This window comes from Macaca fascicularis, chromosome 19 (assembly GCF_037993035.2).
Source record: "Macaca fascicularis isolate 582-1 chromosome 19, T2T-MFA8v1.1".
NCBI lineage: Eukaryota > Metazoa > Chordata > Mammalia > Primates > Cercopithecidae > Macaca > Macaca fascicularis.
This window is the reverse complement of record NC_088393.1, coordinates 50,496,568-50,522,373: the sequence shown is the minus strand read 5'-3', so window position 1 is coordinate 50,522,373 and position 25,806 is coordinate 50,496,568. Positions and strand designations below refer to the sequence as shown.

Here is a 25,806-nt window from a genome sequence, read left to right as displayed (position 1 = left end):
TAAGCATCGTGCTGGTAAAAGTATAGGTTGTTCCCAATATTTTGCTGTTAGACAAACAATACAGTGAATAACCCTGATTAGGCATCATTTTTCATAACTGGTAGTGTGATAAATTTTTCCCAGTAAAGGTTGGAAGGCAAAAATATATAATTTTAAAATTTTGACATGCATCGAGAAATTTTACTCTATAAGGTTTGTACATATTTTTGTGTTCCAAGAAAAGTAGGGGAGGGTAATATCACCTCAGTTGCTCTCACACAAATGTCCTGAGTGACAGGACTTGTAGGGACACAGGCATACAGCCATATCCCTGGTGCCCACACAGGGCAGGGGCATCTGGATCCTGGGAAGCTCCAGGAAAGGTGAGAATCCCCTCTAGAGGACACCCTGCTGAGGATCAGAAAGGGGTTAAGGAAGTCCAGAGTTTACAGCAGGTCTTAAACTAAGGGAAAGTTCAAACGGAGGGCACAAAGGTTCAAGGAGGTGAGAAAGTGGTAGAGACTGATGGAGGGGGAAGGTAAAAAGCTCCAGGGAAGCTAGGGGAAGCACATCAGGGCTCTCCACTCAACTTCAGCATTGAACTTTGTAGTGGTCTTGCTGTTGGTGCTCTGTGAACTCTAGAATGTTCAGCACTATCTGGGGACTCTACCCCCTCAAGGCCAGCAGGACTCCCTCCCCCAGCTCTGACAACCAGCAATGTCTCCAGACTTTGCCAATTGCTTTTCCGAACGCAAAAATTGCCCCTGGCAGATGCATTAATCTACACTAATCTATAAAAGCAAATCACCACTAAAATCCATCACCTCCTGGTAGAAGAATTACAAGTGTGAGAGGGGTAAAATGGAGGTCTTCAATATCTATTGAAATGACCTTTACTTAATCAGCAATTTGATGTCCCAGAAGGCATGTTTAGAAGTGATGTCACAGGGCTGCCTCTACCTCACAGCAGAAAGGGTGTGGGTTATCCAAGGGTCTGTAACCATGAACTGGAAATGTCTGTAACTGTGAAAGGGAATGACACACACTGGGTTATTTTAAAAAATTGATGTAGGGAATTCTGTAGATATTGGGAGAAAAAAATACACAATGTAAACCCAAACCCCATTCTGATTCTCTCACCATCTTAGGGCCATCTTGTCTGTCTTTGAATGGTAGCATAGGGATTTTTGTATATTTTCAAAACTGTATACTGTTGGATCATTTTTAAAATATGAATAAATCCCAAACTGGATCAAGTAACTGGACACTGCTGGAGTCTCACTTTTGACCAGGAGAGCTGACAACATCCTGCTCCCCCTGGCCTGGACACTGTCTGGCTCAGGGGACTAAATGCTCTCTTATTATGGAGAAAGATGTTTTGAACATTCATCATTCACTCATTCACCTCTCACACCCGTTGACCTCTCAAACCTCTTCCCCACTCGTGGATTTCATTCTCAATTTACTGAGCTCCATTTCTGTCCCTCATCCATTTCAACATGTGGTGGGTCCAGGTGGTGGCTTCTGCCCATGGTTTTGTAAAAAACAAAAAAACAAAAATAAAAATAAAAAAGACTTTCAAAACTGCTTTGCCGGACACCCCCCTTCAACTGACCTCCACCTGCAGCACCATGATCATACCAGCAGAATTTCAACACTTTTTCTGGTAGTCAAATGCTTTCCATCTCTCATTAGGAAACGTGACTCTCTCCACGCTGCATAAACATTTCCCAGTAGAAATGAACACAGAGATACTGCCTGTGTGATCCCAAAGGAAATGGTTTCTATAAGAACATGTGAAAGCTGCAATTATAGAAAAGACCACCTAAAACATACATTATGTAGATGATTCTCACCATTCCTTTAAGTGATACATTGTAAAACATGACATTAATACTTATTCTAGAAGAATAAAGCATGCATACTCTTTTCTTAAATTAATTTTACTAAGGTGGTTCCTCCCACGTGCCCAGGCTGGGCATCTGAACAAAATTCTCCATCTTCAGGGGCAATGCCTGAGAGCATGACATGGACTTAGGCCTGATATGCAGCCATCCCTGTCCACCGTGTCCCTGCTGCAGGACAATACCAGCCCAGGGCCCAAATCTCCTACTGAAGAGCTGAGAGAGAAAATGGAATATCCAAAGCCTCTTAGCTTTCCCCAGTCCACTGGAATGGTTACCAGTGCAGTCCATTTGCCCCTGAGGACACCCACCTATTGGTCTTTGGCTTCTAAGAGTCACACGTCACTGGCTTCTCTGGGTCTCAGCTGCTTTCACTCTGCTGAGCCCTGCTCTTTCACATGGGGGTCACTCCCCTGCAAGGCATGTCCTCCAGCTCCAGCTGACAGGTCAGCCAAACCAGAACCAAGAGAATGAACAAAGACTTCTATATCTAGTATGTCCAGCAGAGAACCAAACTGTACAAAAAATAAAGAAGTAGAGATGAACACAACTCCCCTGACAACATTGTGTCCCAAAGCAATGTCTTCTGTGCTCCTCATTAAGGAGCTCACTGTCCCTCAAATAAAGGTGCAGAAACAACTAGGTAACCACATGCGAGACAATAAACTTAGAGAACTGTATTTCCAACCATATCAAACAATTATCTAAAAATGGATCAGTGAGTTAATTATAAGATCTATAACCATAAAAACATCTTAGAAAAAGACATAGGGGTAAAACTTAATGACCTCAAATGTGCCATGGATTCTCAGGTATGACCCAAATACATGAGAAAGAAAAAGGAAAAATAGATAAATTGGGCTAAAGATGCAAGCCTTTTGTGCATCAAAGACATTATCAAGAAAATAAAAAGACCAAACACAGAATGAGACATAAAAGTTGCAAATCACATAGACAATGATTTCATGCCCAGAATAGATAAAGAACTGCTACAACTGGATAACAAAAAGACAAACCACCAATTTATATAAATGGGCAAAGGACGCAAATAGACACTTCCGCAAAGAAGATATGTAAATCATCAAGAGGGATATGAAAAGAAACTCAACATCATAGTCATTAGGAAAATACAAAGTGAAAGCCACAAGGAGATACCACACTACACCTACAAATATGGCTACCATTCTTTTCACATGTTAAATAACAAGTGAAAGCCTTATGCAGAATTTGGAATCCTCATACATTGCTGGTGAGATTATAAAAAGGTACAGCCACTAGGAGAAACAGTTGTGCTGTTCCTCAAGAAGATAATCATAGAATTCTCATATAAAAGAGCATCCATTCCTAGGTATGTACCCAAAGAATTGAATGCAGGAACTCAAATAGATACTCGCATGAGACTGTTGATTGCAGCATTACTCATAAAAGATAAAATATAAAAACAATCCAAGTGTTCATCAACACATCAATAAACAAATGTGGTGACACATACAACAGGATGTAAATCTGCCATAAAAAGGAAGGAAGCTCTGACATCCGCTGGAATATACATGGACTTTGGAAACACTATGCTAAGTGAAATATGTCAGAAACTAAATAACATATATATATATATATATATATATATATAATTCCATTTACATGAACCATCTAGAATAGGCAAATTCATAGAGATAGAGTAGAGATGATCAAGGTCTAGGGTGGAAAATACACGGAGTTATTATTGTTTCAATGATACAAAGTTTCAGTTTAAAATGACAAAAATTTTCTATGAAAAACAGTGTTGATGGGAACTTAACACTGTGTATGTGGTTAATTCCACTTGATTGCACATTTCTGTGTGTGTCTCTTTTGTGTGTATGTTTGTGTTTCTGCACATAGTGTGCATCGAGGTTTGGTGACAGAATCACTGCTGAAAAAGGCAGAGGCCTCCACAATTCCCAAGGACCTGACACACAGACAAAAGGTAAAAGAGAAGGAGGGACAAGGAGGCAGGACTGAGAGGGGCGGGGACAGAGAGGTGCCCTGGGAACAGACCCCACCCATGAACCAGAGAAGTGCTCCTGCCGCGGGAAGAGGCTCAGCACAGAAGGAGGAAGGACAGCACAGCTGACAGTCGTGCTCAGAAAGATTCTGGATCCCAGGCTCATCTCCACGGAGAACACACAGGCAGCACAGACCATGGGGGCCACCTCAGCCCTTCCCTGCACACTGCACATCACCTGGAAGGAGCTCCTGCTCACAGGTGAGGAGAGAACTTCCTGGGAGAGGACAGGAGGAGGAAGCAGAATGATTGGATGGGGTCTCCTGGAGAGTATGGGGTTCTTTAAAATGAAAGTCAGCACTTTGGGAGGCTGAGTTGGGTGGATCATGAGATTAGGAGTTCAAGACAAGTCTGTTCAACACACTGAAGCCCCGTCTCTACTAAAAATACAAAAAAATTAACCAGGTGTGGTGGTGTGCTCCTGTAATCCTAGCTACTTGAGAGGCTGAGGCAGGAGAATTGCATCAACCCAAGAGGCAGAGGTTGCACTGAGCGGAGATTGTGCCACTGCACGCCAACCTGGCTGACAGTAAGAGACTCTGTCTCAAAAAAAAAAAAAAAAAAAAAAAATTCAGGATAGAAGGCTCTGTTGGAGCCTGGATAGGGAAAAATATACGCAAGAGGGACAGGGGTCAAAACAGGAAAATCACATTGAACCAGAATTGGTAAGAGGAAGGAAAATCTCAAGTGTTCTTGTTTCCTGGTTAATCATCACTGGACACTACATTTTGAAAAATGATAATAATAACTATTATCAGATTGCACTTCAAATGAAAATGTAAGCAGGGCATGAAACATTGTCCTCAGCAAAAACCTCAACAATTGAGGAAAGAAAAAAAAATAGCCCTGGCATGGAGGGCCCTTGGAACCCTCACATCTGCAAGAGTCTGCAGCCTGTCCCAGGCACTGGGGTGCAACCAAGATCATAAAAGTCCCTGTACTCAGGGAGCTCATGCTCTCATAGGGAGGAAGACAGACATGCAAAGAGATCTAGAATGTGAGGTCAGGTGTTGACAAGAGCTCCGGAGGGAGCAGAGCAGGGAAATGTCAGAAAGGGAAGACCCAGAGTCTCTGAAGGAGGTATCAGGAAAGAAGTCTAAGGATGCCCTGATGTGAGCAGGACCTGAGGGCAGTGTGGAGGGAGCCGTACAGACCTCTGGGGAAGAGAATTCCAAACAGAAAAATACCGAGGTCAGAAGTGTTGAAGGAATGGGGTCATGCCACTGACCTTCACCCAGTAGGACAGTAGGACAGTAGGACACAAACACACAATCACACACAAACACACAAAAAGAGGTATGTGTGGATTTTGTGTGTGTGTGTGCGTGTGTGTCTTCAAGGCTGATGACTGAAGAGATCTTCTCAGGACGCATGGCCCCATCTTTTCACCCCAATACATAGGTCTCTATATTGACTGATGCTCTCTCCACCTACTAGCATCACTTTTAATCTTCTGGAACCCGCCCACCACTGCCCAAGTCACAATTGAAGCTGAGCCAACCAATATTTCCGAGGGGAATGATGTTCTTCTACTTGTGCACAATTTACCCAAGAATCCTGCTGCCTACATCTGGTACAAAGGGCAAATAATGGACCTCCAAAATTACATTACAGCATATACAATAGACACTGAAAGAATTATATTGGGGCCTGCATACAGTGGACGAGAAAGAGTATATTCCAATGCATCCCTGCTGATCCAGAGTGTGAACCAGAAGGACGCAGGATCCTACACCGTAAAAATCATAAAGAGAGGTTACAGGACTGAAGGAGTAACTGGACATTTCACCTTATATGGTGAGTGATTCCACATGATCCCTGGGTGTTGGGGGGCGGGGTCACTTCTACTTTGCACACACAGGATGGTCAGGCCTGGACTGTGCCTGTGTCCCTCTCTGCATTATGTCCCATGTTTGGGTTTTGGTATTTAGTGCAGGACACACACAGAGGAGACAAACTTCAACAGATCAGAATTCCTTTCCTGCCTCCAGACCCTGTAGACACTTGCTGCACAGGAAGGACAGTCTGATGGGGGGGGGGGGGTACTCAGCAGGAGGAGATCAGCCTCAGACAAGCACCTCATGCCCTCTTCATAAACTTGACCCGGAGAAAGACCCTGGAGAAGTGAGTAGGGCTTTGCCAAAGAGGACCCCTGAGATACTCTCAGAGCAGCTCAGCCCAAGAAGCCTCAACCCCAGACCCCGTCCCTAAATCCTTACTCCAGATAAAGCTGAGAAGCTTGTGTCACTTCTGGGTTGTGGCAGGGCTTACTGGGACAAAGGATTCACCAGCTGTCTGACGACTGTGTCTCCTGGAGCTGCTCACTAGCCAGGGCTCAGCCCTCAGAACCTCATCTGGTCAAGGACAGAGCTTTCTTCACCTGACACTCAGAGTGGAGAGGACAGAAAGGCAAGCTTTGTAGGCCATCAGCCAACTGCCTTGTGGGGTTTAGGACACTCCATAGATAGTCTAATGTCCCCAGAAGCAGAAACAGAAGACAGAAAATGTACCTGGCAGCAGCTTGTCCACAGAGAGCTGACCTAAAGGTGCTCTCTCATGGAAGTGAATAACAATAAATGCTGTTTGTGTGAACACCTCCACTGCGCCAAGCATTAGGTCAGGTGACTGTGAAGAATTTACAATTTATTCACATATAGCATGAAAACCCACAGTCCATTTGCCATTTAGCTTATTTGACTGAGAGAAAACTGAGGCACAGGAAGGCACAGTCACTGAACCAGAGTCACACAAACACAAAAGGCAGATCAGGGTCACATGAGGTCTGTCTGCAGCCACAGGCCCATCCTCTCCTCCACCAGAAGTGAGGGCTTATTGGATTCCAATGACCCTGTAGTAATTTATTGGCTCAAATCCTCTCTTCTTAGGCATCCAAACCTCAGAGGAGTGAGAGCAAATGGTCAGCTGATTAGTCTGCACTCCAGAACTAAATCACCAGTCTCAACCATCAGAGTCAGTACAAAAAATGTCCAGGCGTCCCCCTCAGATCTTAACCCCTATCACTGAACCTGAAATCCTATGTTTCCCAAACTGTCCATGTCACTGGCATGACAGGATAAAAGAAAGGACCTTGTTTTCATTCCCCACTCACACCCTGCACCAGCTCAAGTCCAGTGAGAGACACACCCTCAGGTGCTCTCACATAACAAATGAAGGAATTGAATGAAGGAATGAATGATCCATAACCTCTTTAGAGACTGGATCTTGGATGCAGAATCCTAGGAATTTCTCACCACACCTGTCCCTTGTCCTTCAGAGGCTGACACCCACGTTTCATCCCCCCACTTCCTCTTGCCCCTAAAGTCATCCCACTTCATGTGTTACTCTGAAGCTCTTTGGCCACTGGAGGGTTTTCAGGGCTCCCTGGTCCTGGACTGTGGAAACGGGAGCACCTGGTCCCTGGGGTCACTGAAGTCACTGTAGGCCCCACTGTTCACTGTCATGCTGTCTCTGCCTCTCTCTGCTTCTCTGTGTCCCTCATCTTCCTCCCGCTTCATTCTACCTGGCAAGCCCTGTCCTGCACAGCTTCTTCCTCCACCCCTAGGCCTTCCCCAGACACTCCCTCTAACTAGGCTGACTGTTCTGTTCCCTTCCTGCTAACACTGTGGTCTGGCCCACCTCCCAGGAAATAGGAAAGGCACAGAAATCAACTGGAGTTGCCACTCCTGAAAAGCTTCATCTCGAGCCAATGTCCCCAGGTCACTAAGAGAATGATCTTCCACTGTATCCCCATCCAGGTATCTTTCCCTTTGTGAGGCTGATCTGTGGACAAGACCGTGGGACAGGGATAGGCAGCTCCTCCATCCACTCTTATAATTCCCAAACAAGTTCTTCTGGCCTCCTGCACAAAAAAAACCCACAATTTATCCCGATGGTGATTTGCAGTAAAGAAAGATTTTAACGAGTCCAAGTCTGCCAAACAGGAGGACAGAGGTTTATTATTACTTAAATCAGCCTCCCTAGTGGATCACGGGTTAGAGATTTTCAAGGATAGTTTCAGGGACACAGGACGAAAAAATGGGTACTGCTGATTGTTTGAGGATGGAATCATGCGGGCGGAGGGAAATGATCCCTTTGTGCTTGAATCCGCCTCTAGGTGGGGACCACGTGACTGACTGAGCCATTAGTCATGGATATGGATGAGGTCAGCAGGTTGCCAGAATGCAAAGAATAAGAAACATCTCAAAAGACCAACCTCAGGTTCTACAATAGTGATGTTATCTATTGGAACAATTACTTACAAATTTTGTACACTCTGACCAAATGACATTTGAGCAGTAAGAGATTGTGGAAACTGTGCCTGCACTTTAGCAGAATTCAGTTCCCTCCTATAATCTTACTCTCATGGTTTTTCACCAGTTTTACAAAGGCAATCCCTGGGCAAAATAAGGGTATTAGTTTTATCGAGGAACTATTATCATTGTTTCTTCAAAGTTAAACCATAAACTACATTCCTCCCATGGTGAGCCTGGCCTATGTCTAGGAATGAGTGAGGGCAGCCAACCTGAGACTAGATTCCAGATGGAGTCAACCGTGCTAATTTTGTGTCACTGTTGGAATCGTTGCACTGACTCACCAGAGAGTCAGAGGCTGGACAGGCCTGCAGTCTCCAAAGCCAATGGGCTTATTTCACCCATTTCACTTGTGACTCCATCCTCAGCCTACCATGGAGCTCACATTCTCCAGTCACTTCCTAGAGACTTCTGGTTTCCCATCAGGCATACGACAAGCTTGAAATTTGTCACTCTGTTCTAACAGTAAGTAAACAGCTGAACAAACTCAAAAGTCAACAACCCATTGAAATCCCTCAGAGATGGCCTGGCACAGTGGCTCACGCCTGCAATCCCAGCACTTTGGGAAGGTGGGGCAGGTGGATCACGAGGTCAGGAGATCGAGACCATACTGGCAAACACGGTGAAACCCCAACTCTACTAAAAATACAAACAAATAGCCAGACGTGGTGGCAGGCGCGTGTAGTCCCAGCTACACGGGAGGCTGAGGTAGGAAAATGGTGTGAACCCCGAAAGTGGAGCTTGCAGTAAGCCAAGACCGTACCACTGCACTCTAGCCTGGGCAACAGAACGAGGCTCCGTCTCAGAAATTTAAAAAAAAAAAAGTGCTGTTAGAGAAATGAAGAACGCTTTTGAAGCTTACTGGTAGAATGCACACAGCTGAGGAAAGAATGCCTAGCTTGAGGATGTGTCAATAGAAACTTCCAAAACTGAAACAGGAAAGTTCAAAAAGAGTGGGGGAAAAAAGTGGGACAACATATTCTACTTCATATTTAACATTTTGTATTGACAATAGCAATTTTTAAATTTTGTAGTTGTGGGACAACTACCAAGGCTGTAACATACACGTAATGGGAATACTGGTGGTGTCGGGGACCTGTTGGAGGTGGCCAGAGGTTGCTATCTGATGGTTTTACTGCCTGTGCCACATATGATTGTTTACTCCTGATGATGCCATTTTCATAAGTTGGTGTTGTTCGTGTGGGGGACACATGATCCATTGGCGTCTCACTTAGAGTCTTCCTAATTCACACAAACTTAAACTCTAGTTGTACTTCCTGAGGTTAAGAGAAAATGAAGAAAGCGTTTCACATACCCGTTTTGGGCTCCTCCCCATTTTTCCTAACTCTGCACAGAAATTAGAAACAGGGAGTTCTTTCTATATTTACTAACATAACACACATCTCTTCTTTTAATTCTGCATCATTCCTCCCTTTATGTAATTGACACACTGGCCAGTTCTGTCCTTTTAACGGGACTCTTTCTACTTAAGGACTTGCTAATTTCAAATCACCTTTGGCATCTTTCTTTGAGCATAATTTGATCCTGCTGGAATTCACCCCACATCTAAACCTTAATTGGGTATCAAGAGAAATACTACTACCAGCAATTGATCTTAGATGTTTGAACCATCAGTTAAAATTTCCACTTATGACAACATTTTAAACTTTCCTCCAAAATTTTTTTTGGGTCTTGTTACTAGAGTCAGAATATAACATGAGGTCTAAACTCCTGACAACTTTTTAATGGGAAAATTACAGTGTTACAAATTGAGCATCCCACATCTAGAAATCCAAAATCTGAAATGCTCCAGAATCCAATGCTTCTGACCACTGATGTGATGCTGAAAAGCTGCTCTCACTGGAGCATTTTGGATTTCAAATTTTTCAGATTTGGGATGCTAAACCAGTACATCTACTGCAAATATTCCAAAATAAAAAAAGAAGTTAGAAATCCAAAACACTTGGTTTTAAACTTTCTGCATAAGGAACACTTTATCTGTATGAACTATAGGCATGAAGCTGCACAGGAGATCTCTAGAACTTCCTCAACCTGCCTAACTGAAACCACACAGCCATGGAACAATACCCTATTCCCCCGACCCCAGCTCCTGGAAACTACTATTCTACTCTCTGATTCCCTCTGGAATCCACTGAGATGAGGTACATCGAGTAGTCAAACTCATAGAATCAGAAAGTAGAATGTCTAATGACAGAAAGTATCTGCAAGACTTCTTCCCAAATATTGGTCTAATAGCCACCAAACACATATCGTCCGTGAAGGCCAGACTTCCATCATCAGTTCATGTTCGCCCTTTCCACCAGTCAGTTCTCCATTTTCAGACATCCACATGTATTTCTAGAAACAACCAGATGGTCCTCACCTTCCCTCTACAGGGGCAAGGGAACATCATGGACACAAAACAGGGAACATGGTCCTGGTCCAAAGCTATCAGCTCTTGCCTGTCCCCATCACTCTTTGTAGGTCATTCCTTGGACTCTACTCTATCTTTAGAGGTCACTGGCTCAAGTCAGTCACTATGAGACAGCTGCGAAAACTGCCCCACCTTGTGGCGCCACTGCCTGATGACTGCACTGACCCCCAGGCTTGACTCTGGTCTCCCCTGTGTTTTTTCTGCTGAAGTACCCAGTCCCAGGCCAGGCTTCCCAGTACCCAAAGGGTTTAAGGACAATGGGAAGTTCTATCATCCATCTCTAGGATGTTCTTGAAAGGGAAGCTGCAGATAAGACATATCTTTTTTTTTTTTTTTTTGAGACGGATTCTTGCTCTGTCGCCCAAGCTGGAGAGCAGTGGCGCGATCCTGGCTCACTGCAAGCTCCGCCTCCTGGGTTCACGCCATTCTCCTGCCCCAGCCTCCCGAGTAGCTGGGACTACAGGCGCCCGCCACTGCGCCCGGCTCATTTTTTGTATTTTTAGTAGAGACGGGGTTTCACCGTGGTCTCGATCTCCTGACCTTGTGATCCGCCCGCCTCGGCCTCCCAAAGTGCTGGGATTACAGGCGTGAGCCACCGCGCCCGGCGATAAAACATATCTTGGGGGGCAAAGTAAGACTGAAACTAAGAAGATTCCAGCAATGCATGCTCCAGGTGAGTACCACAGGGTGGGCCAGGCAGGCAGTTGGAGAGGGAGGGACTCAGAGGGGCACTAGGGGCTGTGACTGCTGGTCCCATGCCTTTCCATGACCCAATACTGCTGCTCAATTCACACATGAGAAAGTCTGTGCTTCTCTCATATAAAGCAGGCAGCCTCACAATCTCTGAGCCCTCAGATTGCCATGCATCTGTCTTGTAACACACACACCTGATATGGGCTTTTAAGGACTTGGGTGGGCTGAAAGGTGGGAAATGCCATCTCTGATTGAAAAATGTCTTTGGAGGAATCAAAGGTGCCACACAGGGCAATCTTCTCTCTGTTATCTGCACAGTGGAGACTCCCAAGCCCTACATCTACAGCAGCAACTTATACCCCAGGGAGGGCATGGAGACTGTGACCTTATCCTGTGATCCTGACACTCCGAACGCAAGCTACCTGTGGTGGATAAATGGTCAGATCCTCCCTATCAGTCCCAGGTTGCAGCTGTCCGAAAACAACAGGACCCTCATTCTATTTGGTGTCACAAAGCGTACTGCAGGACCCTATGAATGTGAAATGAAGAGCCCAGTGAGTTCCAGCCGCAGTGACCCAGTCACCCTGAATCCTGTCTGTGAGTATCTTCTGTTCCTCTGTGAGCCAGGCTGCCATCCCAAATACACATGGCCAGAGGCCAGGCCTCCCAGTCCCTCTCAGGTGCAAGTACAGAGACCTTTACCCCTGGACATCAAAGTTGGCCATGACCACAAAGAGTAGCCTTAGGCTTGACCAAGAATGGGAGAGAAGAGGCTGCTCCTGTTATGGGAGACTCAGGGTCCACAGCTTATGATGGGAGAAACAGGTGAATGTCTCACGCTCCAGATCAGTGAACACAGCAGGGATTTGGCTGGGACTTCAGTGTTGTAACTTAGCTCACAGGGTCACTGTGGCCCTTCCACAGACCAAGATTTTCCCTTCCCTCTGAAAACATCAGCTGTGCCTTTATTCTCTTTGCTCCAGATGGCTTGGATGATCCCACCATTTCTTTTTCGTACACCTGTTAGCACACAGGGGAAGTCCTCAAGCTCTCCTGCCTCACAGACTCTCACCCACTGGCAGAGCTTTCTTGGCTGATTGATGGGAAGTTCCAGCAATCAGCACAAGTGTTCTTTATCCCCAAATCACTAAAACATGTAGAGGAGTCTATGTCTGTTTCATACATAACTCAGCCACTTTTGGAACAAATCTCATAATCCAGAGGATCATAGTCCCTGGTAAGTGGGTCCCTGGGGCACTGGCAATGTGTTTTCCAGTGAAGCCTATCTGGCTATCAGGGAAGAGTTACCTGCCCTCTGCAAAGGGAGAGGGAAAATCAAAAACCCAGGACAGGGAATATGATTCTGCTTGAAAACCACCAGCTTTTGCCTGTCCCCTTCACTCTTTCTATATCATTCTTTAGACTATACACTAACAATGAACAATGTGAAAGGAAATTAAGAAAAGAATTTCCATTCACATTAACATCAAAAGGAATGAAATATTTTGGAATAAGTTTAACCAAAACTGTCTAAGGGTTATACCTTGAAAACTACAGAGCGTTACTGAAGGACATTAAAGACAACATCAGTACATGGAAAGACATTTCATTTTCACAGATTGGAAGAATCAATATTGTTAGGAAGACAATACTACCCAAAGTGAGCTGCAGTTTCAAAGCAACACCTACCAGAATCCCAGTAACATTTTTTCCAGAATTACATAAACCTGTCCTAAATCTGACCTGACAGGCTCTTACTAATGACTGCCACAACACAGAAACTGAGGAAAAGATGCAATCATGGAAACGTGGAAAGATTTGATGACGTAGAAAATAGCAATCATTATTTCTCACATCCCAAAGCCTTCAAGAATATACAAGTGCCGCATGACCACTACGGAATCGACCAAAAACTAATCACCAAGCTAGAAACGTGGTGAGAGAAAAAAAGAAAAAGAAAAAAAAAGGCAGGAAAGTATTTGGCCTATCACTTCCCACTTTTGCATACTTAACTGATGCTGAAAACAAATATGAGCATTTTAGGTTTTGAATCTTTCCGATTTGGGATGCTACACCAGCAAGTATGTGACAAACGTTTCAGAATCAAAAAATGTCAGAAATCCAAAACACTTTTTGTCCTAAGTCTTATGCATAAGAAACACTCAATCTGTGTGAACTATAGGCATCGAGCTGTACAGCAGATCTCTAGAACTTCCTCGTCTTGCATAACAGAAACTGCACGCCCACAAAAAACTTCTGATTCTCCCCACTCCCAGCATCTCTCTTCTCAAATTCACTCTGGAATTCACTTACATGAGGTCCCTAGAGTAGTGAAACCCATGGAATCAGAGAGGAGAGTGTCCAATGGAAGAAAATATTAGCAAAACTTCTCCCCAAATTTGTCTCATATACATCAAACACACATAGTACATGAGGACCAGATTTCCAGAAGTTCATTCCCACCCTTTCCACCAGTCAGTTCTGCATTTGCAAATGTCCACATGTGTTTCTGGAAAGATCCACATAGTCCTCACCTGTCCTCTGCAGAAGGAGAGGAAACTTAAAGAATCCAGAATAGGGAACATAGTTCCGCTCCTAAGCCACCAGCTATTGCCTGTCCCCTTCACTCTTTCTAGATCATTCCCTGCACTCTGCTCTGTCTTTGGAGGTCACTGGCTCAAGTAAGTAATCATGAAACACCTGCAGAAAACTGCCCCACCTTGTACCTCCACTGCCTGATGACTGAACTGACCTCCAGGCTTGACTCTGGTCTCCCATGTCTTATTTCTGCTGAAACATCCAGTCCCAGGCCAGGCTGCTCAGTATCTTCAGGATTTCAGGACAATGGGAAGTCCCATTATTACTCATCTCTAGAATGTCCTTGGAAGTGGAAACTGCAGAGAAATCATATCTGGGGGGGCAAAGTAAGATGCAATTTGGAAGGGGCCCAGCAGTTGCACATTCCAGGTAATGAACCCAAGGTGAGCCAGCAAGACAGTTGATTAGAGAGGGACTGGGAGGGGTACCAGGGGCTGTGGGTCCCACTGACCTGTCTGTCCATGACCCAACACTGCTGCTCAATTCACACTTGAGAAAGTCTGTGCTTCCCTAAGACAGAGCAGGAGGCCTCAGAGTCTTTGAGCCCTTAGATCATCATGCATCTGTCTTGTGACACACGCACCAGCTACTGACTTTCAAGGACTTGAGTGGGCTGAGAGGTGGGAGATGCCAACTCTGATTGAAGGATGACTATGGAGGCATCAAAGGTGCCACACAGGACAATCTTCTCTCTGTTATCCACACAGCGGAGCTGCCCAAGTCCCACATCACCAGCAACAACTTCAACCCCATGGAGAATAAGAATGTTGTAGCATTAACTGTGAACCTAAGACTCAGGGCTACACCTATGTGTGATGGGTAAATGGTCAGAGCCTCCTGGTCAGTTCCCAGGTTAAAGCAACCCGGTAAAAACAGTATCCTCATTCTAGCAAATGTCACAAGAAATGACACAAGACCCTATGAATGTAAAATACGGGATCGAGTTGGTAGCATCCCCAGTGACCCAGTCACCCTGGAGGTCCTTTGTATCTTTGGTTCCTCTGTGGACCAGGCCACCAGCTAAAATCCAAACGACCAGAGGACAAGCATCTCAGTCTCTCTCACGTCCAAGTACAAACACTTTTATTTCTGGACACCCAAGCTGGCCATGACTCCCTGCCCTGGGAAAACCTGGGTAGGCACAGCCTTAACCAAGAATATAAGGTGAGGAGATACTCTCATCATGGGAGACTTGGGGTCTGCATCCTGTGATGGGAGAAACAGGTGAATACCTCAGGCCTCGACTCAGTGAACACAGGAGCGGTTTGGCTGGGCCTTAAGCGTGTGTCTTGGCTCAAAGGGACACTGGTGCCTTTAAGAGACCTTGAGCATCTCCTTCCCTCAGACGACATCACCTGTGGCTTTATTCTCTTTACTCCAGATGGTCCAGACAAACCCAGCGTTTTGTCTCCAGTTAAGTATTACTACTATACAGGAGAAAACATCCACTTGTACTGCTTCGCGAACTCTAACCCACCGGCAGAGTATTCTTGGACGATTAATGGGAAGTTTCTGCAATCAGGACAAGAGCTCTATATCCCCCATATTACTACAGAGCATAGTGGGATCTATGGTTGCTCTGCTCGTAACTCAGTCACTGGCAGCGAACGTTCCACATACAAGAGGATCAAAGTCTCTGGTAAGTGGATCCTGCATCATTGGCAATAGGGTTTTAGGTAGAGTCTCTATGGCTTTCTGAGAAGAGTCAGGAAAACATTTTTTATTCCCAGCTTGTGTCCCATGGGCAGAAGCAAATCCTAAATTCTCCTCTTGAACCCTCCCAATTTGTCTCTACAGACTCTCTTCTCCTTGTGTTTCTGTTTTCTCATGGCTGAACTTCAGTCCAGGCTGAGAAAGGTTGGGAGGGGACTTTGTCAGTCCTGAGCCCGATGTGGTAGAAAAGGCTTCACAGAGGGACAAGAAGGAGAGTCCTCAAGGTCAAGATTTTTCTCACTGTCACCAACACTTCCCTTTCCACCACGTCTTTGTTTTCTTTTACTACTCCATGAACTTCAAGGAACATCTAAGGTTTGAAACAAGCTCACATTTTTCCTCCAAATGGGAGGAGGAAGTCCCCTGGATGAGAGAGGAGCAGCTCAGACCGCTCCCTGCTCTGCTCCGTGCTTCTCTGGTGTCTGGCCCTGCCTGACTCCACCTGGGGTGGGACCAGCTTGTGTGGAGAAAGAGCCCTGGTGGCCTGTCCTGAATTCGGCTAAATCGAGCTGCCAGTTGAAGTGAAGCCTAGGTTGCAGGGAAATAAGCAGAGAGGGAACCTCAGGGCCGACTCTTGAGCTGTTTCCTGGCTCTGAAGTCATCGGCTGTGTGAGGCTGTGGACACAGCACTAGGACACAGCACAGAGGAGAGTGAGTGATGCACACTTGGAGAAATAGGGAGATTCACCTCTGGGACTCTGCATGGCAGGACACGGGCAATACCAAAAAGTGTGTATTTATAGAGTATAAGACTACCAGGACACTATTTATATATCTAATATAAGGCTTATCATTAACTATTTCTAAGTGTGCAATTTAGTGTTGTGTAACCATCACACTATCCATTTCCGGAACTTTTTCCTCCTACCATTAAACTTCTGTACCCAATAAACAGTAACTCTTACTCCTTCTCCCCCTAACCCGTAGCATTCACCATTCTACTTTCTGTCTCTATGTAACTGGCTATTATATCTTTTATAAATGGAAGTATGTAATAATTACCCTTTTGTATCTGGCTTATTTCAGTTAGCATAATGTCTTCAAGGTTCATCCATTTTGCACGATGTATTGGAATTTTATTCCTTGTTAAGCTTGAATAACATTTCTTTTTTTTTATTATTACTATACTTTAAGTTCTAGGGTACATGTGCATAACGTGCAGGTTTGTTACATATGTATACTTGTGCCATGTTGGTGTGCTGCACCCATCAACTTGTCATTTACATCAGGTATAACTCCCAATGTCATCCCTCCCTCCTGCCCCTCCCCATGATAGGCCCCGGTGTGTGATGTTCCCCTTCCCGAGTCCAGGTGATCTCATTGTTCAATTTCCACCTGTGAGTGAGAACATGCGGTGTTTGGTTTTCTGTTCTTGCCATAGTTTGCTGAGAATGATGGTTTCCAGCTGCATCCATGTCCCTACAAAGGACACAAACTCATCCTTTTTTATGGCTGCATAGTATTCTGTGGTGTATATGTGCCACATTTTCTTAAAACAGTCTGTTACTGATGAACATTTGGGTTGATTCCAAGTCTTTGCTATTGTGAATAGTGCCGCAATAAATATACATGTGCATGTGTCTTTAGAGCAGCATGATTTATAATCCTTTGGGTACATACCCAGTAATGGGATGGCTGGGTCATATTGTACTTCTAGTTCTAGATCCTTGAGGAATTGCCATACTGTTTTCCATAATGGTTGAACTAGCTTACAATCCCACCAACAGCGTAAAAGTGTTCCTATTTCTCCACATCCTCTCCAGCATCTGTTGCTTCCTGACTTTTTAATGATTGCCATTCTAACTGGTGTAAGATGGTATCTCATTGTGGTCTTGATTTGCATTTCTCTGATGGCCAGTGGTGATGAGCATTTTTTCATGTATCTGTTGGCTGTATGAATGTCTTCTTTTGAGAAATGTCTGTTCATATCCTTTGCCCACTTTTTGATGGGGTGTTTGTGTTTTTCATCCACAGCCATCTGATTTTGACAAACCTGACAAAAACAAGAAATGGGGAAAGGATTCCCTATTTAATAAATGGTGCTGGGAAAATTGGCTAGCCATAAGTAGAAAGCTGAAACTGGATCCTTTCCTTACTCCTTATACGAAAATTAATTCAAGATGGATTAGAGACTTAAATGTTAGACCTAATACCATAAAAACCCTCGAAGAAAACCTAGGTAATACCATTCAGGACATCGGCATGGGCAAGGACTTCACTAAAAGCAACAGCAACAAAATCCAAAATTGACAAATGGGATCTAATTAAACTAAAGAGCTTCTGCACAGCAAAAGAAACTACCATCAGCGTGAACAGGCAACCTACAGAATGGGAGAAAATTTTTGCAATCTACTCATCTGACAAAGGGCTAATATCCAGAACCTACAAAGAACTCAAATAAATTTACAAGAAATGATCTGTTTCTGCTTGAATCTGCCTCTAGGTGGGGACCACGTGACTGGCTGAACCATTAGTCATGGGTATGGATGAGGTCAGCCAGTTGCCAGAATGCAAAGAATGAGAAACATCTCAAAAGACCAATCTCAGGTTCTACAATAGTGATGTTATTTATAGGAGTAATTAGTTACAAATTTTGAAAACTCTGGCCAAATGACATTTGAGCAGTAAGGGATTATAAAAACTGTGCCTACATTTTAGCAGAATTCACTTCCCTCCTATAATCTTACTCTCATGGTCTTTCACCAGTTTTACAAAGGCAATCCCTGGGCAAAAGAAGGGTATTAGTGTTATGGAGGAACTATTATCATTCTTGCTTCAAAGTTAAACCATAAACTAAATTCCTCCCATGGTTAGCCTGGCCTATGTCCAGGAATGAGTGAGGACAGCCAGCCTGAGACTGGATGACACATGTATTCAGCCATGCTAGTTTGCTGTCACTGTTGTAAACTTTGCACTGACTCACCAGGGTGTCATAGGCTGGACAGGCCTGCGGTGCCCAAAGCCTATGGGCTCATTTCACCCATTTCACTCGTGACTCCATCCTCAACCTACTATGGAGTTCACATTCTCCAGTCATTCCCTAGAGATTTCTGGTTTCCTTTCAGGTCTATAACATGCCTGAAATTTGTCACTCGGTTCTAATAGTAAGTAAAAAGCTACCAAACTCGAAAGTCAACAACTCGTTAAAATCCCTAAGAGATGGCCGGGCACAGTGGCTCATGACAGTAATCCCAGCACTTTGGGAGGCTGAGGCGGGCGGATCATGAGATCAGGATATCAAGACCATCCTGTCTAATACTGTGAAACCCCGTCTCTACTAAAAATACAAAAAATTAGTCGGGCGTGGTGGCGGACGACTGTAGTCTCAGCTACTGGGGAGGATGAGGCAGGAGAATGGGGTGAACCCGGGAGGCGGAGCTTACAGTGAGCTAAGATCGTGCCAGTGCACTCCAGCCTCAGCAACAGAGCGAGACTCCGTCTCAGAAAAAAAAAAAAAAAAAAAAATGGGCTGTTAGAGAAATGAAGAATGCTTTTGATGCTTACTGGTAGACTGCACACAACTCAGGAAGGAATCCCTAGCTTGAGGATGTGTCAATAGAAACTTCCAAAACTGAAACAGGAAAGTTCAAAAAGAGTGGGGGAAAAAAAAGTGGAACAACATATTAAACTTCATATTTAATATTTTATGTTGACAATCGCAATTTTTCAATTTTGTAGTTGTGGGACAACTACCAAGGCTGTAACTACCAAGGCACGCAATGGGAATACTGGTGGTTTCGGGGACCTCTTGGAGGTAGCCAGGTGGCTGCTACCTGATGGTTTTACTGCCTGTGCTACAAACCATTATTTCATCATTATAATGCCATTTTCATAAGTTGGGGTTCTTCGTGTGGGGGACACATGAGCCACTGGCTTCTCACTTAGACTCTTCCTAATTCACACAATCTTAAACACTAGTTGTATTTTCTGAGGTTAACAGAAAATGAAGAAAGCATTTCAAATACCTGTTTTGGGCTCCTCCAAATTTTTCCTAACTCTGCACAGAAATTAGAAGCAGGGAATTCTTTCTATATTTACTAACATAACACACACCTCTTCTTTTAATTCAGCATCATTCCTCCTTTTATGTAATTGACACACTGACCAGTTCTGCCCTTTTAATGGGACTCTCTCTACTTAAGGAGTTGCTCATTTCAAATCACCTTTGATATCTTTCTTTGAGCATAATGTGATCCTGCAGGAATTCACGGCACACCTAAAACTTAATTTGTACTCAGGAGAAATACTACTACCAGCAATTGATCTTAGATATTTGGACCATCAGTAAAAATTTCCACTTATGACAACATTTAATGTTTCCTCCAAATTTTGCTATTGTTGTTGTTACTGGAGTCAGAATGTAGCATGAGGTCTAAATTCCTGACAACTTTTTATGGGAAAATTACAGTATTACAAATTGAGCATCCCAAATCCAGAAATCCAAAATCTGAAATGCTCCAAAATCCAACACTTCTGAAAACTGATGTGATGCTAAAAAGAAGTGCTCACTGGAGCATTTTGGATTTTAAATTTTTCAGATTTGGGATGCTAAACCAGTACATCTACTGCAAATATTCCACAATTGAAAAAGAAGTTAGAAATCCAAAACACTTGGTTTTAAGCTTTCTGCATAAGGAACACTTTATCTGTATGAACTACAGGCATGAAGCTGCACAGGAAATCTCTAGGTCCTCCTCATCCTGCATAACTGAAACTGCACACTCACAGAACAATGCCCTATTTCCCAGACCCCAGCTCCTGGAAACTACTGTTCTACTCTCTGATTCACTCTGGAATCCACTGAGATGAGGTACATAGAGTAGTCAAACTCATAGAATCAGAGAGTAGAATGTCTAACGAGAGAAAGTATCTGCAACACTTCTTCCCAAATATTGGTCTATATCCACCAAACATATACGGACCATGAGGGCCAGACTTCTGTCATCAGTTCATGTTCGCCCTTTCCACCTGTCAGTTCTCCATTTTCAAACTTCCCCATGTATTTCTAGAAAGATCCACATAGTCCTCACCTGCCCTCTACAGGGAGAAGGGAACATCATGGACAGAGAACAGGGAACATGGTCTTGTTCCAAAGCTATCAGAGCTTGCATGTCCCCTTCACTCCTTGTACATCATTCCTTGGACTCTGCTCTATCTTTAGAGGTCACTGGCTCAAGTCAGTTCACTATGAGACAGCTGGGCAAGTGCCACAACTTGTAGCTCCACTCCCTGATGACTGAACTGACCTCCAGGCTTGACTCTGGTCTCCCCTGTGTTATTTCTGCTGAAGTACTCAGTCCCAGGCCAGGCTTGCCAGTACCCAAAGGGTTTAAGGACATTGGGAAGTTCCATCATCCATCTCTAGGATATCCTTGGAAGGGGAAGCTGAAGAGAAAACATACCCTAGGGGGCAAAGTAAGACTGAAACTAAAAAGATTCCAGCACTACATGCTCCAGGTGAGGATCACAGAGTGGGCCAGGCAGGCAGTTGGAGAGGGAGAGACTCAGAGAGGCACCAGGTGCTGTGACTGCTGGTCCCATATTTTTCCATGACCCAATGCCGCTGCTCAATTCACATTTGGGAAAGTCTGTGCTTCTCCCACATACAGAAGGCAGCCTCACAATCTCTGAGCCCTCAGATTGCCATGCATCTGCCTTGTAACACATACACCTGCCATGGACTTTTAGGGACATGGGTGTGCTGAGAGATAGGAAATGCCAACTCTGATTGAAAAATGTCTTAGGAGGAATCAAACGTGCCGCACAGTACAATCTTCTCTCTGTTATCTCCACAGTGGAGACTTCCAAGCCCTCCATCTCCAGCAGTAATTTAAACCCCAAGGAGGCCACGGAGACTGTGGTCCTATCCTGTGATCCTGACACTCCGAACGCAAGCTACCTGTGGTGGATAAATGGTCAGAGCCTCCCTATCAGTCCCAGGTTGCAGCTGTCTTAAAACAACAGGACCCTCATTCTACTTGGTGTCACACAGTATACTGCAGGACCCTATGAATGTGAAATGAAGAGCCCAGTGAGTTCCAGCCGCAGTGACCCAGTCACCCTGAATCCCGTCTGTGAGTATCTTCTGTTCCTCTGTGAGCCAGGCTGCCATCTCAAATACATATGGCCAGAGGCCAGGCCTCCCAGTCCCTCTCAGGGGCAAGTACAAAGACCTTTACCCCTGCACATCAAAGCTGGCCATGACTACAAAGAGTAGGCTTCAGCTTGATCAACAATGGGAGAGAAGAGGCTGCTCCTGTCACAGGAGACTCAGGGTCCACAGCTTATGATGGGAGAAACAGGGGAATGTCTCAGGCTCCAGAACAGTGAACACAGCAAGGATTTGGCTGGGATTTCAGTGTTGTGACTAGGCTCACAGGGTCACTGTGGCCTTTCCACAGACCAGGATTTTCCCTTCCCTCTGACAACATCAGCTGTGACTTTATTCTCTTTGCTCCAGATGGCCTAGATACCCCCACCATTTCTTCTTCATACACCTATTACCATCCAGGGGAAGTCCCCAAGCTATCCTGCCTCACAGACTCTCACCCACTGCCAGAGCTTTCTTGGCTGATTGATGGGAAATTCCAGTAATCCAGATAAAGAACAAAGTGTTCTTTATCCCCCAAATCACTAAAACATATGGAGGAGTCTATGTCTGTTTCATGCATAACTCAGCCACTAGTGGAACGAATGTCATAATCAAGAGGATCATAGTCCCTGGTAAGTGGATCCCTGGAGCATTGCCAATATGTTTTCCAGTGAAGTCTCTCTGGCTATTAGGGAAGAGCCAACTGCCCTCTGCAAAGGGAGAGGGAAAATCTAAAACCCAGGACAGGGAATATGTTTCTGCTCCAAAACCACCAGCTTTTGCCTGTACCCTTCACTCCTTCTACATCATTCTTTAGACTATACAGTAACAATGAACAATCTGAAAGAAAATTAAGAAAAGAATTTCCATTCACATTAACATCAAAAGGAATAAAATATTTTGGAATACGTTTAACCTAAAAGGTCTACGGGTTATACCTTGAAAACTACAAAACATTACCGTAAGAAATTAAAGACAACATCAATATATGCAAAGACAATTCATTCTCACTGATTGGAAGAATCAATATTGTTAGGAAGACAATATTACTCAAAGTGAGCTGCAGATTGAATGCAAACCCTACCAGAATCCCAGTAACATTTTTTGCAGAATTACAAAAATCTGTCCAAAATTTGACCTGACTGGCTCTTATTGATGACTGCCACAACAGAGACACTGAGGAAAAGATGCAACCATGAAAAGGTGGAAAATTTTGATGACATAGAAAATAGCAATCATTATTTCTCACATCCCAAAGCCTTCAAAAATATACAAGTGCAGCATGGCCAGTATGCAACTGACCAAAAACTAATCACCAAACAAGAAATATAGTGAGAGAGAAAAAAAAAAAAAAAAAGAGCAAGAATGTATTTGGCCTATCACCTCCCACTTTTGCATACTAATCTGATGCTGAAAAGAAATGCTCACTGGAGCAGTTTAGATTTTGAATCTGTCAGATTTGGGATGCTAAATCAGTAAGTATGTGACAAATATTTCAGAATCAAAAAATGTCAGAAATTCAAGACACTTATTGCCCTAAGTCTTATGCATAAGAAATACTCAATCTGTGTGAACTGTAGGCATCAAGCTGTACAGCGGATCTCTAGAACCTCCCCGTCTTGCATAACTGAAACTGCACACACATGAACAACTTCTGATTCTCCCCACTCCCAGCTCCTGGCAACCACCAGTCTCTTCTCAGATTCACTCTGGAATCCACTTCCATGTGGTCCCTAGATTAGTCAAACCCATGGAATCGGAGCGTAGAGTGTACAATGAAAGAAAATATTTGCAAAACTTCTCCCAAAATTTGTCTCATATCCATCAAACACACACGGTCCATGAGGACCAGATATCCAGGAGTTAACTCCCACCCTTTCCCCCAGTCAGTTATGCATTTACAAATGTCCACATGTATTTCTGGAAGGATCCACATAGTCCTCACCTGTCCTCTGCAGAAGGAGAGGAAACATAAAGGACCCAGAACATGGAATGTGGTTCTGCTCCAAAGCCACCAGCTCTTGCCTGGCCCCTTCACTCTTTCTAGATCATTCCTTGCACTCTGCTCTATCTTTGGAGGTCACTGGCTCAGGAAAGTCATTATGAAACACCTGTAGAAAACTGCCCCACCTTGTGCCTCCACTGCCTGATGACTGAACTGACCTCCAGGCTTGACTCTGGTCTCCCCTGTCGTATTTCTGCTGAAACATCCAGTCCCAGGCCAGGCTACTCAGTATCTTCAGGGTTTCAGGGCAATCGGAAGTCCCATTATTACTCATCTCTAGAATGTCCTTGGAAATGGAAGCTGCAGAGAAATCACATCTAGGAGGGCAAAGTAGGATGGAATTTGGAAGGGGCCCAGCAGTTGCACATTCCAGGTAAGGAACCCAAGGTGATCCAGTCAGTCAACTGATTAGGGAGAGACTGGGAGGTGTAACAGGGGCTGTGGCTCCCACTGATGTGTCTGTCCATGACCCAACACTGCTGCTCAATTCACACTTGAGAAAGTCTATGCTCCCTAAGACAGAGCAGGCGGCCGCACAGTCTTTGAGCGCTTAGATCATCATGCATCTGTCTTGTGACACACACATCAGCTATTGACTTTCAAGGACTCGGGTGGGCTGAGAGGTGGGAGATGCTAACTCTGATTGAAGGATGCCTGTGGAGGAATCAAAGGTGCCACACAGGACAATCTTCTCTCTGTTATCTGCCCAGGGGAGCTTCCCAAGCCTACATCACCAGCAACAACTTCAGCCCCATGGAGAATAAGAATGTTGTAGCCTTAACCTGTGAACCTAAGACTCAGGGCTACATCTACATGTGGTAGTTAAATAGTCAGAGACTCCCGGTCAGTCCCAGGCTAGAGCCACCCGGTAAAAACAGGATCTTCATTCTAGCCAATGTCACGAGAAATGACACAGGTCCCTATGAATGTGAAATATGGGACCGAGTTGGTAGCATCTGCAGTGACCCAGTCACCCTGGATGTCCTTTGTATCTTTGGTTCCTCTGTGGACCAGGCCTCCAGCAAAAATCCAAATGACCAGAGGCCAGGCATCTCAATCTCTCTCACGTCCAAGTACAGATACTTTTATTTCTGGACACCAGGGCTGGCCATGACTCCCTGCCCTGGGAAAACTTGGCTAGGCACAGCCTTAAGCAAGAATATAAAGGGAGGGGCTGCTCTTGTCATGGGAGACTTGGGGTCTACAGCCTGTGATGGGAGAAACACGTGAATACCTCATGCCTCGGCTCAGTGAACACAGAAGGGGTTTGGCTGGGCCTTGAGGGTGTGTCTTGGCTCAGAGGGACACTGGAGTCCCTTTAAGAGATCAGGAGCATCCCCTTTCCTCAGACGACATCACCTGTGGCTTTATTCTCTTTACACCAGATGGTCCACACGACCCCAGCATTTTCTCTCCATTCACCAATTACCGTTCAGGAGAAAACCTCTTCTTGTCCTGCTTCGCGGACTCTAACCCACCGGCAGAGTATACTTGGACGATTAATGGGAAGTTTCTGCAATCAGGACAAGAGCTCTCTATCCCCAAAATTACTACAAAGTATAGCGGGATCTATGGTTGCTCTGCTCGTAACTCAGTCACTGACAGCGAACGTTCCACATTCCAGAAGATCAAAGTTTCTCGTAAGTGGATCCCTGCATCATCGGCAATAGGGTTTTAGGTTTTACTAGTCATATGACACCAGGAAAGTTGTTACACTACTCTAAGCTTCTGTCTTTTCATCGGCAAAATGGAAATAATGTCTACCTGACAGGATTATTTTGTGAATTAAATAAGGTACAGGTAAAGTATTTAGCACAGGGCCTGGCACATAGGACGTGCCCCTCAACAGTACCTATTTCCATATATATATATATTTAGAAAAAGAGGTAACACATAAAACACTAGGATATGGTTACTGACTACTTGTGGGAGAGAAAGAAAAAAATACTAAGTGCAAACAATCAATCCTGGTATGTTAGTTTTTACCAACTGAGACGCATCTAGGATGGGATTAGACATATAATTAATCAGGGAA

The 25,806-nt window shown here is 44.5% G+C and overlaps 2 pseudogenes; both read left to right on the top strand.

Moving 5' to 3' along the window:
* Window positions 1-3,965: 3,965 nt before the first annotated feature.
* Window positions 3,966-18,091, top strand: LOC135968337 (pregnancy-specific beta-1-glycoprotein 3-like; annotated as a pseudogene).
* Window positions 18,092-18,151: 60 nt separating this feature from the next.
* On the top strand, window positions 18,152-25,455 carry LOC135968419 (pregnancy-specific beta-1-glycoprotein 8-like; annotated as a pseudogene).
* The last annotated feature ends 351 nt before the right edge of the window (window positions 25,456-25,806 follow it).